The sequence below is a fragment of the Panicum virgatum genome, chromosome 9N (genome assembly GCF_016808335.1).
Source record: "Panicum virgatum strain AP13 chromosome 9N, P.virgatum_v5, whole genome shotgun sequence".
Lineage (NCBI taxonomy): Eukaryota > Viridiplantae > Streptophyta > Magnoliopsida > Poales > Poaceae > Panicum > Panicum virgatum.
Window position 1 is genome coordinate 41343567 of NC_053153.1, and position 14229 is coordinate 41357795.

The window sequence follows — 14229 nt, forward strand, 5'->3', positions numbered from 1 at the left end:
TTGAAGAAGGATAAGCCCCGTTCGCCAAGCCTGGACAAGAACTGGTTCAAAGCTACCATGCAGCTTGTAAGCTTCAGGATGTCCTTGATAGTAGCTAGAGCGTCCATGGCCATGATGGCATTAATCTTTTCTGGATTGGCTTCGATTCCTCGGTTGCTAACGATGAATCCAAGTAGTTTTCCAGAGGGTACGCCAAAGACGCACTTGGTTGTGTTGAGTTTCTAGTGAAATTTTTGGAGGTTGTTGAAGGTCTCTTCCAGGTCAGTAATGAATTTATCCTGGGTCTTGGTCTTGACGACAACGTGGTCTACATAGGCTTCAACATTGCGATGTAACTGGTCGGCAAAGCACAACTGTATCGCATGCTGGTAGGTGGCACCAGCATTCTTCAACCCGAAAGACATGGTCTTGTAGGCGTATGCCCCGTAAAAGGTGATGAAGGCCATCTTGATTTGGTTTTCTTCTTTCAAGGCGATCTGATGATACCCTGAGCAGTAGTCGAGGAAGGATAACAGGACACATCCTGCTGTAGAGTGCATTACTTGATCAATACGTGGTAGCCCGAAAGGATCCTTTGGGCAATGCTTGTCTAGATCGGTGTAGTCGACGCACATCCTCCACTCATTGTTGTTCTTCTTCTGGACGAGTATAGGGTTAGCCAACCACTCAGGATGGTAGACTTCCTTGATGAACCCTGCTGCGAGTAATTTCGCCAGCTCTTTCTTGATGGCTTCTCGCTTGTCTGGTGAAAAACGCCGTAACTGTTGTTTTTTGGGTGTGGCTTTAGGGTCAACCTTCAAGACATGCTCGATCAACTCCTTGGGCACTCCTGGCATATCCGCTGGTTTCCACGTGAATACGTCTCGGTTGGCCCTAAGGAAGTAGACAAGCTTGAGTTCCTATTTGTCGCCCAAACCTGCTCCGATGATGGCGGTTATGGAGTCGTCTCCCTCTTGTAGCTGGATAGTATTGGTGCCCACGTCACCAGTTGGTTTAACCGATGACTGGCTTGGCTTCTTGTAAGGCATCAACTCCTTGAGTGAAAGTTCCTTGGCAGCAGCAAGTATTTCGCTGACAGAGCTAGGGACCCGGATTGTGGCAGCATGATCTATTGCTTCCTTGTCGCGCTCAAAGGATTTGAGGAGGTCTCCACGTAAGGAAAGTACTCCTGTGTTGCCTGGCATCTTGAGGAGCAGGTACACGTAATGTGATACTGCCATGAGCTCGGTTAGCACTGGTCTTCCCAGGATAGCATGGTAGGAAGATTCGAAGCGGCTACTTCAAATTTCATGTATTCTATTCGGAAGTTCTATTCTGTACCGAATGTGACCGGAAGAGTAACCGAGCCAATTGGTGTAGAGGAATTCCCGGGGACGATGCCGTAGAATGGAGCCTTGCTCGGAGTGAGTAGACTCATATAGTTGAGGCCCATCTTAGCTAATGTGCTTGCAAAGATAAAGTTGAGCCCACTTCCGCCGTCGATGAGTACTCGAGTGAGCTTGGAGCCTTGGATGATTGGGTCGAGTACTAACGGGAACTTTCTAGGTTCAGAGAAGCTAGTCCATTGATCTTCCATGGAGAAGGTAATGAGGACCCCACTGTATATCAGTGGCCTCTGAATTGCTGGCTCGACTGAAAGGATCTCTTTGAGTAGGAGCTTCTGGGCTTGCTTGGAGAAGCTGGGATCTCCTCCAAATATGACGTTGATGACATTTTGTTGCTGTTGGAAACCATCAGGGTCTTTCTTTTCGTCTTCATCATCTTTATCCTATTTTTTCTTAGGAGCGTCTGCAGGTGCCGACTGGAAGGATTTGCGCAGGATCATGCACTCCCACATCGAGTGGTTGCTCTTCGGGTGGATTGGACATCTCTTGTTGTGAAGAATCTTGTCGAACTAGTCCTGCGGCTTGTCGCCCTTCTTACCACGAGGGGTGCGATCCATAGTGCCGACAGTGTCGTCAGGCTTGCGTTTACGCGCAGGATCCCGCTGGTTGTTGGGCCCTCCATGGTCGTTGTGACGCTTCCCATTGTTGTTGTTGTTACAGCGTGGGAAGTGACTGCGTTCTTGCTCTTCTTCGTCCGCCCAACGCTGCATCATGTCTCGTAGCTCCACTACCATTTTGGGGCGATTATGCCCAAAGTCACGGTACAGAGACTGGATGGTGATGCCGCTCTGGAAGTAGTCAATGATGTCGTCATCGGCGACGTTGGGGATGGTGGCTCTTGTGTTGAAGAAGCGCTTGACGTAGGACCTGATCGAGTAAGCCTTGCTCCTACTAGCACATGGATAGAGTGTGTCGAGTAGCTACTCGGTGTAGCGACCCTTGGAAGTTGTCGATGAAGGCCTTCTTGAGGTCATCCCACGAGTGTATGGACTCGCGCGCCAAGCTTTTGAGCCATGTGAGGGGTGCGGGCTCCAGAGCCATCGGGAAGTAGAGGACCTTGGTGTTGGTTTCTCCCCCTGCAACACTAACACGATCGAGTATAAACATAACCATTGAGTGGGGTCTTGCTTACCGTCGTACTTTTGGATGTTCATAGGCTTGAAATCCTTCGGGTACTCGATGTTGTCGAAGACCCTGCTGAGAGCTTGGAAGCGATCGGAATTGTCTGCAAGCTGCGATCTGCGTCTTGCGTTGATAATGTCTCGTGCTTCCATTATGGAATCGGCTATCTCTTCCCTGTTGTTCCCGCGGTTGTTGTTGTGATTTGGCTGAGGCCCAGGAGCTTGGTTTGCTGGTGGATGGCCACCCCTGGGTTGATGATTGCTTGCGACTTCCTGATCCTCCTGGTTTCTTTGATTTTGCTGCTGCAGCTGTTGTTGGCGATGATGGCCTCCAGGAGTACGACTTGCTTGAGGTATGATTGTTGCGGTAGCCCTCGACCGGGTGCCGTGGAGTGAGGACAACGGATTTTGTCTCTCAAGTTGTTCAATAGTGTTCTTGGCAAGGTGTATCACACGCTCCATCTCTGGGTTTTGAGGCATCTACATGAGCCGCAAGGTTGCTTCTGTCATCGCGGCGATTGGGGTTCTGAAAACTGGATCCGCGACGTTGTTGAATTCGTTGTTGAGGTTGCGTGGAGGAAGACGGACGCGTTCGGCAGCTTGAACCCTGCGCTCCCCTTTACGTTGATGTCTTGCCTTGCGACCTGTGCTAGTAGCTTCATCTTCATCTTGTGGAGCGTCTTGGGTCAGATTGTCTGCTGAAATCTGATCCAAGGCTTCGTTTGGGTCATGCTGACTAGCTTCAGGTTGTTGGATGATCACTGGAACCAAACGTTCGGGGGAGAAACTTTCCAGGTCTGAGTCGTAATCAACTAGGACAGTTTCTCCGGACCCATTTTCCCTCTCGGTTACGAGGGGAGTACCGTGTTGAAATGGAAGATCGTCAATGCTGGCAACTTCCCGGAGGTTATCGAGTAGTTCTTCAAGAGTATGACTCTGGCATGACTCAAATTGGATTTTTACCAGTGCATTGGTGATGAAATCCAGGCTGTCTTGAGATGACTCGACTGGATCTGGGTATACATTGAAAATGGATGCCTCCCGGCTAGCGGTGACTGAGTGGTTTTCGACGCAAAGGAGATTATCCAAGCTATTTTCATAGATGGGTCCAATCATCTGTTTTAAGCAGATGATGAATTGCGCAAACCGAAAACGGGTTGAGCAAGAAGAGTCCCAACCCGAGTAGGTTTCGATTTGAGATTGATCTGAGTCCGAGTGGAACTCGAGTTGTCTTCGAGTTTTGCCTCGATCTCCTTGGCTAGGTCGTGAAGCAACATGATGCCGTGATTGTCTGACCCGGCGAGTTTGTTGGAATCTTCCGACGTGGTGATCTTCAGTGTGGGAGAGTTGGTTAGGTGGTTGTCAAAGCCGCCTGAACCATTGGTGACGCGGACCCACGAGCCGAAGACGAAGGTGGCGCCTTGAGGAGGCTCCATGGTGCTGAAAGCGAAGGTGGCCATCGAACTCGCCGAGTCCCCTACCTGGCGCGCCAGCTATCGGTGTTTACCACCAAGCCTGCTTAGGGATACCCTTAGCAGTAAGGTTTGTAGGTAGGGATCGATGGCTCTGGAACTCGATGGTGCAAGGAACACAAAGATTTAGATAGGTTCGGGCTGCGAGTTGCGTAATACCCTACGTCATGTGTGGTTGTTTGTATTGCCTTAGGTGTTGATGATTTTCGAAGGGGTACCTGCCCACCCTTATATATCCGGGGCGACAGGTTTACATGGAAGTCCTAGCCAAGTACAGTTGGAGTCCTACACCTATCCAGGTAGTTACAAGAGAGGTAAGGTAGATCCATGAGCTATCCCTTACTCTAAAACATTCTATGCCTATAAGCAGTCCCGCTGCCCCGGGTCTGACACTGTGGGAATTTCTTCTTCATCCCGGGATGCGTATGAGCGGTGACTGGAGTCGACCGACATGCTATCCCGATAAGAAGATGAACTCCGCGAGCTTCTCGATTTTCTCGAGAGTGCCTTCTTGACCTTCTCCTTGGCTCGATTCAGCATGGTGCTTGCAAAAGATTAGTACGAGCAATACCCGAAGGAAACAAGAAGTTAAGAGGAGGGTTAGCGTTAGTCGTTAGTTGTTAGTCGTTCTTGCGAGGCGTTAAACCACCACAAACGTTCAGCGTGCCTTGAATTTATTTAGAAGGGAAATATTTTTTGTGTTTTCTGGTTTATGAACTTCACTACTCAAATTTTATTTTGGGGTGAGCTAGCACTTAAGTCCTTTACTTAATCAACTCAAAAGAGCTCAATTAAGCAAAGAAACTCAAGGAAGGGAGAAGAGATTAAGGAGCTCGGGCTGGGGCATTTGAACCTGAGCTTCTGGTGCACCGAGGAGCGTCACTCTCGCTGGCTTTTATAGCCGAGCACAGAGGCCCGGCCGGCCGGCCTAGGGCAGGCCAGGCGGCCCCCTAAGCGGCACCATATGATCCACGTCGAAGCTCTACTCCTTAGACTTGCTGGTGGATGGATTCCCATCGGTGGTGATGGGATATCGGTGGATGGCAGAGGCCGGCCGGCCTTGATGAGGCCGCTCGGCGTGCCTCTTCACGTTCCCGTGCTCCCCCTTTGTCCCTTGCTTCTTCTTTACTCCATCATCCCACTCCCTGTTGTTCCCTGATAGATAAATGAAGGTGGTGCCGGCAGGCCTAGGTGGGGCTGGCCGGCCTGCAACTCGGCCAAATTTTTTTGAAATTTTTCATGAAGTTCTATGGATGCAAACTTTCAAATTTCAAATATGTATTGGTTAAATTTCAAACATGAATATGCAAGATGAGAAGAAAATTTATGCAAGGAAAAATTAGACTATCCTATATGCAATGCAATGATGGATACGTGCCACATACCTCATGGCGAGGGCTCGGGTTTTGAGTCCGGAGCCGGACTCTCCATATCTTTGGTTTGATTGTCATCGCCGGATGGAGTCTTGGGTGATGTCACTTTCTTCCGCCACACTTTCTTGGGTGTGGGTGGTGTTTCGACCTTTGCCTTCTGTGAGTCCAGAAATTTCTTATGCTGGATTCGTCGCTTGGCGTTCCTCTGTTTGTGAAGCTTGATTTGCTTTGCTTCCTCTTAAATTCATAACTCCTCCTGAATTCGCAGACTTTTCATGAACTCAATGAGGGCTTCAATGTTCGGAAGCGACAGTTTCTTTGCCTCTTTCTCGGTTTCCTTTTTCCAATGAGCCTCCTACACTAGTGAGCATTGTTCGACCTTTGGTTTGAAGGCGAACTTCTCCTGCTAACCATTAATGTTGAGCTGAATCTCTCCAGCTCCAACATCAATATGGGCGTTTGCTGTGCTCAAGAATTGCCTACCCAGGATGAGTGGCATCTTGGCGTCAACTTCCATTTTGAGTATGACGAAGTCGACGGGAATGAAGAAATTCCGGATTTTCACCGGGGTATTTTCTCCTATTCCCGTGGGATAGCAGACCGTTTGATCCGCTAGCTGCAAACACATGGCAGTAGGGGCAAGTGCATGATGGTTAAGTTTGTCATAAACTACCTTTGGCATGACACTGACATTTGCTCCCAAGTCGCAGAGGGTGTTCGAAAAGTGTTGGGCCCCGATTGAGCAGGTGATGGTGGGGCAGCCTGGGTCTTCCTTTTTCACCAGGAGAGGATCGAGTATAGCTGCACTACACCCTTCTGTCAATTGCACGACCTCAGTGGTGTGCAGCATCCACTTGTTTCCAAGAATATCTTTCATATACTTGGCATATGTGGGTACCTACATAGCGTCAAGAAGTGGTATATTCACATATAGCTTCTTTATTACCTCGACGAACTTGCCGAATTTTTGATCGGCCACCGGCTTCCTTATCCGCTCCGAAAACGGTAAGGCAGTTGTGTCGTGATAGTCCCGTGAAGTTCTAGGGGGTTCCACGGGGTCTTCCTGGGTAGCAGAAGTGTTGGATTCGATAGCCTCCTCCTGCACTTCGTCTTCAACTTTGGTATGGCTAGCGGTTACGGCCTTCCACTGCTTTCCTTTATCCTTTGGAAAAGGTGGCTCTTGCGTGGTCCTACCACCACGCGTAGTCACCGCACTAACATTTTTCTTCGGGGATACTTCCGGTTGCCCAAGTAGTTTTCCCGTGTTAACATTAGGACATGAGGATGCAAGCTGAGCGATTTGAGTTTCTATCATTTTATTAAAGCTCAGTTGGTTCTTATCCCTCTAGTTGTGCAGCCATAGACTCCAGGATCTTGTCATTAGCAAGGAATTTCTTACTAATGTTGACATTGATTTGCTTTTGGCCATACACTAGGTCTTTTAATGTGGGCTGAAAACTGTTATTAAAGTTTATACCTTGTTCTTGACTGAAGGGGAGGTTGCGCTTGGAGTTCCAACCCTGCTGAGGATGAAATCCTGAGTTGGGATTGTTGTTGCTCCCAACGAAATTCGCGTCCTCTTTAGTCAATGGGCACGAAGTGCCCGAGTGCCCAGTCTCGTCACATGTTTCACATGTCATACGAGACTCCGAAACCTGATTAACCTCCTGGTGCGGAGATTCCAGCTTCTTCATCAGAAGTTCCAACTTGGCAGCTAGCATGTCAACCGTGTCGATTTGATGCACGCCCTTGGGATGGGCTGGCTGCCTTTCTCCTTTCCAACTTTGGTTGAAAGCTATCTTGTCAATCAGTGCCTTTGCTCCCGCAACATCGAGAGAAAGGAAGGAACCACCCGCTGCTGCGTCAACGTGGTCCTGGGCTTACTGATTCAGGCTGTGAAAGAAGTTCTGAATGATCAGCCACTCTTCTATGCCGTGGTGTGGGCATGCTTGAATGTACTCCTGGAGACGTTCCCAGACTTCTGGGATGCTCTCATCCGGTAATTGCTAAATTCCGGTGATCCTGTTCCGGAGGGTGTTGGTCTTGCCCACTAGAAAGTACTTGGCTAGGAATGCATTTGAACAAGCTTCCCATGTCGTGAAAGCTTTCCTTGTTGGAGTAAAACCACGTCTTGGCTTTCCCTAGTAGTGAGAATGGGAATAGACGAAGACGGACGTCATCCAGAGTAGTTCCTCTAGGGTTGATGGTGTTACTCACCTCCAGGAAATTCTGGAGATGGGCATTGGCATCCTCAGATGCCTTTCCACAGAATAGACTTGCTTGGACCATGTTCACGAGTCCAGTCTTCAGCTCAAAGCCGTCATTGCCGGCTTGGTTGACATTCAATCCAGTAGGAATGTGGCTACTGGACGGGGCAGAAAACTGACGGAGAGTCTTCTAGACCATGGATGAAGATGCTGAAGTGGAGAGTGAACTGATGGGCCAAGTGAGTATCTTCTGAGGTGGGACGACGCGATATCTCACGATTCTCCCAATTCTTTCTGGATTTGGGTGGAAGTTACTTCGTAGGTCGAAACCGGTGATGCACTGCTCTGCATCGATCAAAAGATAGAGAGAGCAATGGTAAGCCCACTAGGGTTAGCGGCGACAAACTTGTAGAGTTTATCAAACTATGTACGATATCTTTAGCCAATTGCTTCCCCGGCAACGGTGCCAGAAATGCTTGTTGGCGTTTCTTATGCCCGATAGAATAGATATTCTGCAAGCACATAGAATAAACGTTGTAGCACTTCACCTTGGAGTATTCCAGGGTATCGTATTTTTCCTCAGGGAAGCACTATGGTAAAGAGTATCGTAAATCGAAGGATACCGTACTAGCTTTAGTCGTCCAACTAACTAGATGGGGGTAAGCCAGATAGGTAAGTGAGATAAACGGCCAGGCAATGACCGAGTGACACACGGAGATTCTAATCCTTAGAGAGGTAGCAGCTGGGAGGACAACGAGTGAGATAAGACTCCTGATACACTTCTGAACTATCGAGCTAGCCTCTCTAGATCAGACTAAACACCTAACTAGTTCTCGGGAAAGCAGAGCTTAATTCGGCGGCTGGAAGAGGAAGGACTTCAGAAAGGGATGAGAGGGGAGTCCAGCGGCAACCTGCACTACTGTTATGAAAAGACCCGAACGTGGTGGACTACAAAGGACGGATAGGGCTATCACCACCTACCGACTACCACAACGGTTCCGTGGGGTGGAACACACTTTCTAGCTAACACTAAGGTCAGACAGCACGTCTGCACTCGGTGTTAGGATTTCTATCGAGGCCTTCGTGAGAAATCCCCCTCAACCTAGAGCACTAATGTAACACCCTAATTTAAATTTCAGTGTTTAATAATAAATTTAATTGGCTTTATTTATTTTTCTAGGATTTAATTTGCTTAGTCTTGCATTTAATCCAATTTTGTTTCATAAGTAATTAAAATTTTATCTAGGTTCAACTTGTTTGTGCATTCATGCTGGTGCATGGTTTTCATTTTGTTTGAGTGCTAGGGTTTGGAATTCAAATTCAAATTTGAATTCAAATGGTATTAGATTGAGTGGTGTTTGAGATAGCAAATAGAAAAGAGAAAGCAAAACCTCAGCCCAACCAAATCCAACCCAACCCAACAAACCGGCCCAACCCGCTCCCTCCTTCTCCCTCTCCCCGCAAAGCCTAGAACTCATCCAGCCCAGCAACCCAAAGCAACCCAACCCAGCTTGAAACCCGGCCCAAACCCCAACTGCCAACCCAGCCCAGCTCTTATCCCTTTTCCCGCGGCCCATTCCTCTCCCCTCCCTTTTTCTCAGCCCGATCCGCGGACGGCCCGTGGCGCTCAGCCCAGCGCGCACCCTCCTCCCTTCTCTTTTGGCCGGCCCAGCTCAGCCCAGCTCTTCCCCGCGCTCGCCCAGCGCAGGCCTCCCACGCGTCACCCATCCCCTCCGTCTCGCTGACGCTCGGCCCACCGCCTCCCCGCTCACAACTCAGACCGCACGTGTGCGCCTCAGCCTGCCCCGCACGGCCCGCAATCGCAGCGACCCACTCTCCTCCCTCTCCTGTGGCCCACCAGCAGCGCATGCCGCGCTCAGCCCGCGTCAACACCCCGCGCCTAGGCCCACAAACCAGCCTCTCACTAGCGCACAGCTCCCCTCATGCTTTTTCCCCTCTGGGCTGAGACCGACACCCTAGCCCCACGCGCCAGTTTCCTTCTTCATCCTCGCGTCGCGCCTCCCTACCGCTGGACCAGCCGCGCCGTGCTTCCTCCTCACTGTGTCGTGGACCAGCACAACCCTTGGGACCCCTAGTCAGTGCCTCGCCGTGCTCTCCGCTTCTAGAAGCCGTCCGAGATCGGGATCACACCGGCAGTTGCGTGATCTGCGCGATCCGCAACATGGCAACCCAATCCCGCCGAGATCACCGGAGCACCTACCATCGTTCCGCGCCGAGATTCACGGCCTCTTCTTTAATTGGCCCCGTGAGCCTTCCCTGCACCCCACTCTTCCCCTACCTGCACAGCCAGAGCACGCCGTGCCCCAGCTTGCTCCGCCGTACCCCTGCGCTGCGCCGCCATGGAGACGCCATCCTATTGCAGCCCATACCACCACCAACCGCGCAAAAGCCCCGCCAAGTCCCAGTGACGCTCCCCGAGACCTCTGCTCCGAGGTTGTGCCACGCCCGCGCCGGATTTTTGCTCGGACCTTGCCGTCGCAGGTAAGATCGATTCGGAGAAATTCGCGCTGCCGGCGACTTCGTTTGCGTCACTGACACCTGGACCATCTTCACAGCGCCACCACACATCGAGACCTGCAGCTCAGACGCCCGGAGGATCTCCGCAGCGCGCTGTCCGCGACCACCACGCCATCACCGCCGCCGGAGTTCGTCGCTGACCGCTTGCGCTACAGCCCCGGCCACCTCGACCCCTCGGTGAGCTGCGCCCCGACCCCCTCTTGCTTCTGCGCTAGTTCCCGTAGCCAGGGTGCACTGTAGGAGCCGGAACATGCCAGCACCGGCGAGCCATGCGCCGCCGAGCCGCCATATGCGACGAGCGTCATGCTCGGAGCCCCGAACCACCTCCCCATTGCCACCAGTGCTTTATGCATGCCGCGTAGATGCCTCCTGACCCAGACCCCGTTCGAATCCACCCCGGGAAGACCGAGTTCGATCTTCTCTGGTGCAGCGCCGCCGCGGGAGCATGTCTCCGGCGAGCCGCGCCACTGACCCGCGCTCCGTTGAACCTGAACCGCCCGATCTTGAACCAATGCTCCAGATTAGATCATCATACCCCTTCGATCTGAATCGCCCGATCGCGATCTGAAGGCCCAAAATAGAAGGTACCGGTTCGGCCTGGCGATCTTTCTAAAGAGCCCCTCCGTTTTTCTGTATTTAACCCGCAGTCCACCACAGTGTAAAAGTAATTCCAGATAAACCCCTACTTTTACGTTTTAAACCCTGAGCTCTCCAGAAATAGAACCCGCAGTCCTGAGCCATTAGTTTTGCTTGTTAGCCCTTAGATTTAATGGTTAATTACGTTTCAGTCCTCAGTTTTTGCCCAGAAACCCCCTGGAACTTAGTTTTTCTCGCAGATAAGCCCCTAGATCTTGTTTTAGCTCTAGTTTTTGCGTTTTTGCTCCGTTTTAGGCATTCTTTATGTCCACACGATCATTGTAGCGCGTAGAATAGTTTTAGACTAGTTTAGTGTGCTGGTTTTATGTATTGATGTACTGTTTCTTAGCTTTTGTTAGTGTTTGCTTGTATGCTTATTGTGTGCCTTGCTTTTGGCCATGTGTTCGTGAGTAGATGTTGATTCATCTGAGGAGCCCCAGTACCAGTACCCGGAGCAGCATTCATTTTCAGATCAGTTTGAGCAGCAGCAGGAACAGTTTGAGGAAGGCAAGTATAACATGAACAACCTATCACTTTTAAATACATTTTCATACTGCATTTTAATACTATATGCTTATAAGGATTTCCTACCCACTTCATATCCTTTATATATCTTTTGGGTTGCATTTTGGTTAGTTGTGCTAGGTGCCGCGCTATAACACGCTTGGTCCTTTTTAATTAAATTGATTAATGGTATATGCAACTTAATTCTGAGAGTGGCCCGTTTGAGTGGCTCACGTCTCGTTATAAAATGGTTTTGTTAGAAACATGATTTAGGGGGCCGGCACGGTGCTTACTGCCTGGTTGGCCACTCTCCATAAGGACCGGTTCATAGAGCGACAACCTGGGACAACAGCGCTACTACAAGACTGGAATGGGACAGTCTTGGCGTAATAATTAGTTCTTTTTGGTTTGGAGTAACTTACCTGCGGGGCAAGGGTGGTAAGCTTCTATGTCCCTCGTACTGAGTGGCCTCGTTGATGATGCCCACTAGACCTGCTCCATAGTCGCCGATCCAACCCTCGCGGTTATTCCTTACCAACGAGATTCTTTGTAAAGGCCTCGTAGTGAGTTTGCTAGTCATCTCACCTAAGGAAGTGTGATGAACAACTAGCGTAGCTCACGACTTGTGGGTAAAGATGTGCAACCTCTGCAGAGTGTAAAACTGGTATACTAACCGTGCTCATGGTCATGAGCGGCCCAGATCCTCCTTTTGATTATTGGGGTTATCTCCTTCCGACGAGGGGGGTGCCTCTCGGGGTTACCTTGGTGGTTTCGGTTTGGTTCTTAGTAGTAACATGATTAATTTTGATTAATTATTATGTAACTGGGTTTATGGTAATTCATCAACTTGTAGTAAATAGCTTTAATAAAATTTTGCCAAGATTAAAAGCTAATGCAGTAAGTCAGCCAACCTTAGAGCCTCATAGTTTGTGTTATACTTGTTGAGTACAAGTTGTGTACTCACTCTTGCCTCTTCTCTATTTTTTTCCTCTTGTCTACGCTACTGCTGCTCAGTTCCTGCCGACACGAGGGAGTTCGCACAGTGCTACCAGGACTACGAGGATTTCTAGGTGTTCGTCTCCCAGTCGACGTCCCTGTGGCGCCCTGCTCAGCTTCGGAGAGCTTTTACCGTATTTTGTACTTCGCTTCCGCTGTATCAGACATTTTTGTCATTAATGTAATAAATAACATTCGTATTTCGATTTATTATGTCTTATTCGTGATATGTGCTGTGATATACTGTTCATTATGTTGTATATACGTGTGACTTGATCCTGGCACGTATATGATTGCTCGGTTTATGCTCTTTTATAAACCGGGTGTTACATCTTCTCTCTTTTTTTAGAGAATATAGCCCCACTCTCCCTTGCTGATATTGTGGCAGAACCAGTCTGAATTACACCAGATCAAGTGCACTATACATCTTAATCGGTGAAATCCTTGGTCTGTCGGATAATATCCCGATATAACCACTGAATATCCGATCGAAACACAAGTATATATATCCCGCACAAAGGCGAGTTGGAGATACAACAATTCCACAATATTTTACATCACATAGATAAGAGGTGTAATTTACAACAAAGTTTTGAAGCTAGTACATTAAAGTTCTAGCTTTTACAAATTATTCGAAAGAAAAGAGATAAAAGTAAGCTATGCTTACTTTAGAAGTTCTACGACAGAAGAAAAGCACAACTATATATAAACATCGAAAAGTAGTTGCCATGATAAGCCTGATCATGACATCATTCCTCTGAGTCATTGCTGGTCGAACATGGTTCCCATTCCATAGACTAGCCAAAAGGAAGAATACTAGGCCAAGACAGACTAGTGTTTGAGTCTTCCAAAGTCATCCCTGAAAAATAAAGTCACCAAAGCCTGAGTATACTAATACTCAGCAAGACTGATCCGATACAGTAGCCCTTTATTTAGATATGCTAACTCAAAAGCCTCTGGGTTTACTTTTGCTGAAAAGCCACAAAGAGTAGGTCCTTAATTCAAATTTTAGCTTTCAAATTCTAGTTGTTTTAACCATTCTATGTATGCACTTATCTAAGCAATCAAGGTAGAAAAATTATCTTCATCCATCCGTATTTAGAATCCATCTTGTTCTCCTTCTTACTCTATGTAGCAAAGGGATTAAGCAGTCCCAATCATCATGAGAAGCGGACGATTCTGAATCGAATTCCAACCTTGCAAGGATAAACTTAGCACACATGCTTGGTATACTATCGAGTCACTCCCAATCAACCATTGACTTCTCTTTCCAGTTCATGGATCAGGTCCACTCTCCGCGACTACAGAGAATCCCACATCTTTGTAGTCGCGGTGTTGCAACATAATTTAATATATAAACCTATCTCTATGAGAGAGTGGAAGGTATGTCCACTTGCCGGGCCGATCAGTTACTAGGCTTACCGCCTACCATATTTATGGCATGTGGCTAGTACTTTCAAACGCTTAACCACCGCTACCACACACTACGGCCTTAGCAATTTTTCTACACAGACGGATTTCAAATGAAGAGGTTGACCCAAATCCGTCCATGGTCCTTATAGTGATTACATAAAGTAAACAATCAACTCCTATGAATCTCGCGAGTGACAGAAAATCACCCGACTTTTACCGGTCCTATTAGCATAGCATCTAGACGGACCTAGTTCTAGTGTTCAATCAATAGGTACCTAGAATTATGCAACTAGAGTTTTCATTCAACTCCGAGTTCGGGGCTTGCCTGTAGTGATCTCTATAAAGTCAGTAGACCTTGGTTCTTCCGAATCCGAGTTCGGGGCTTCAGTCAGTTCAATAATATTAGCCTGGGCTTCAGAAGAATCCCCGTCTGGTTCCTGATTGAGTTCGTAGGTTTCGTCTGCTAACGGGGTGATTTCTATATGACATGCAAAAGTTGGAAAAAGAAGGTACTATACTTGAGTATAGCTTTCCTTCATGAAAAAGATTATGGATTCACTCAATCAAACAATTCAATTCATATA

The 14229-nt window shown here is 48.6% G+C and overlaps 1 non-coding gene across 1 annotated transcript; it reads left to right on the top strand.

Moving 5' to 3' along the window:
• The first annotated feature begins 7280 nt into the window (after positions 1-7280).
• Positions 7281-7387, top strand: LOC120693573. The gene has a single exon (XR_005683035.1). It is a non-coding gene; the product is annotated as a small nucleolar RNA R71 (small nucleolar RNA).
• Positions 7388-14229: the final 6842 nt, after the last annotated feature.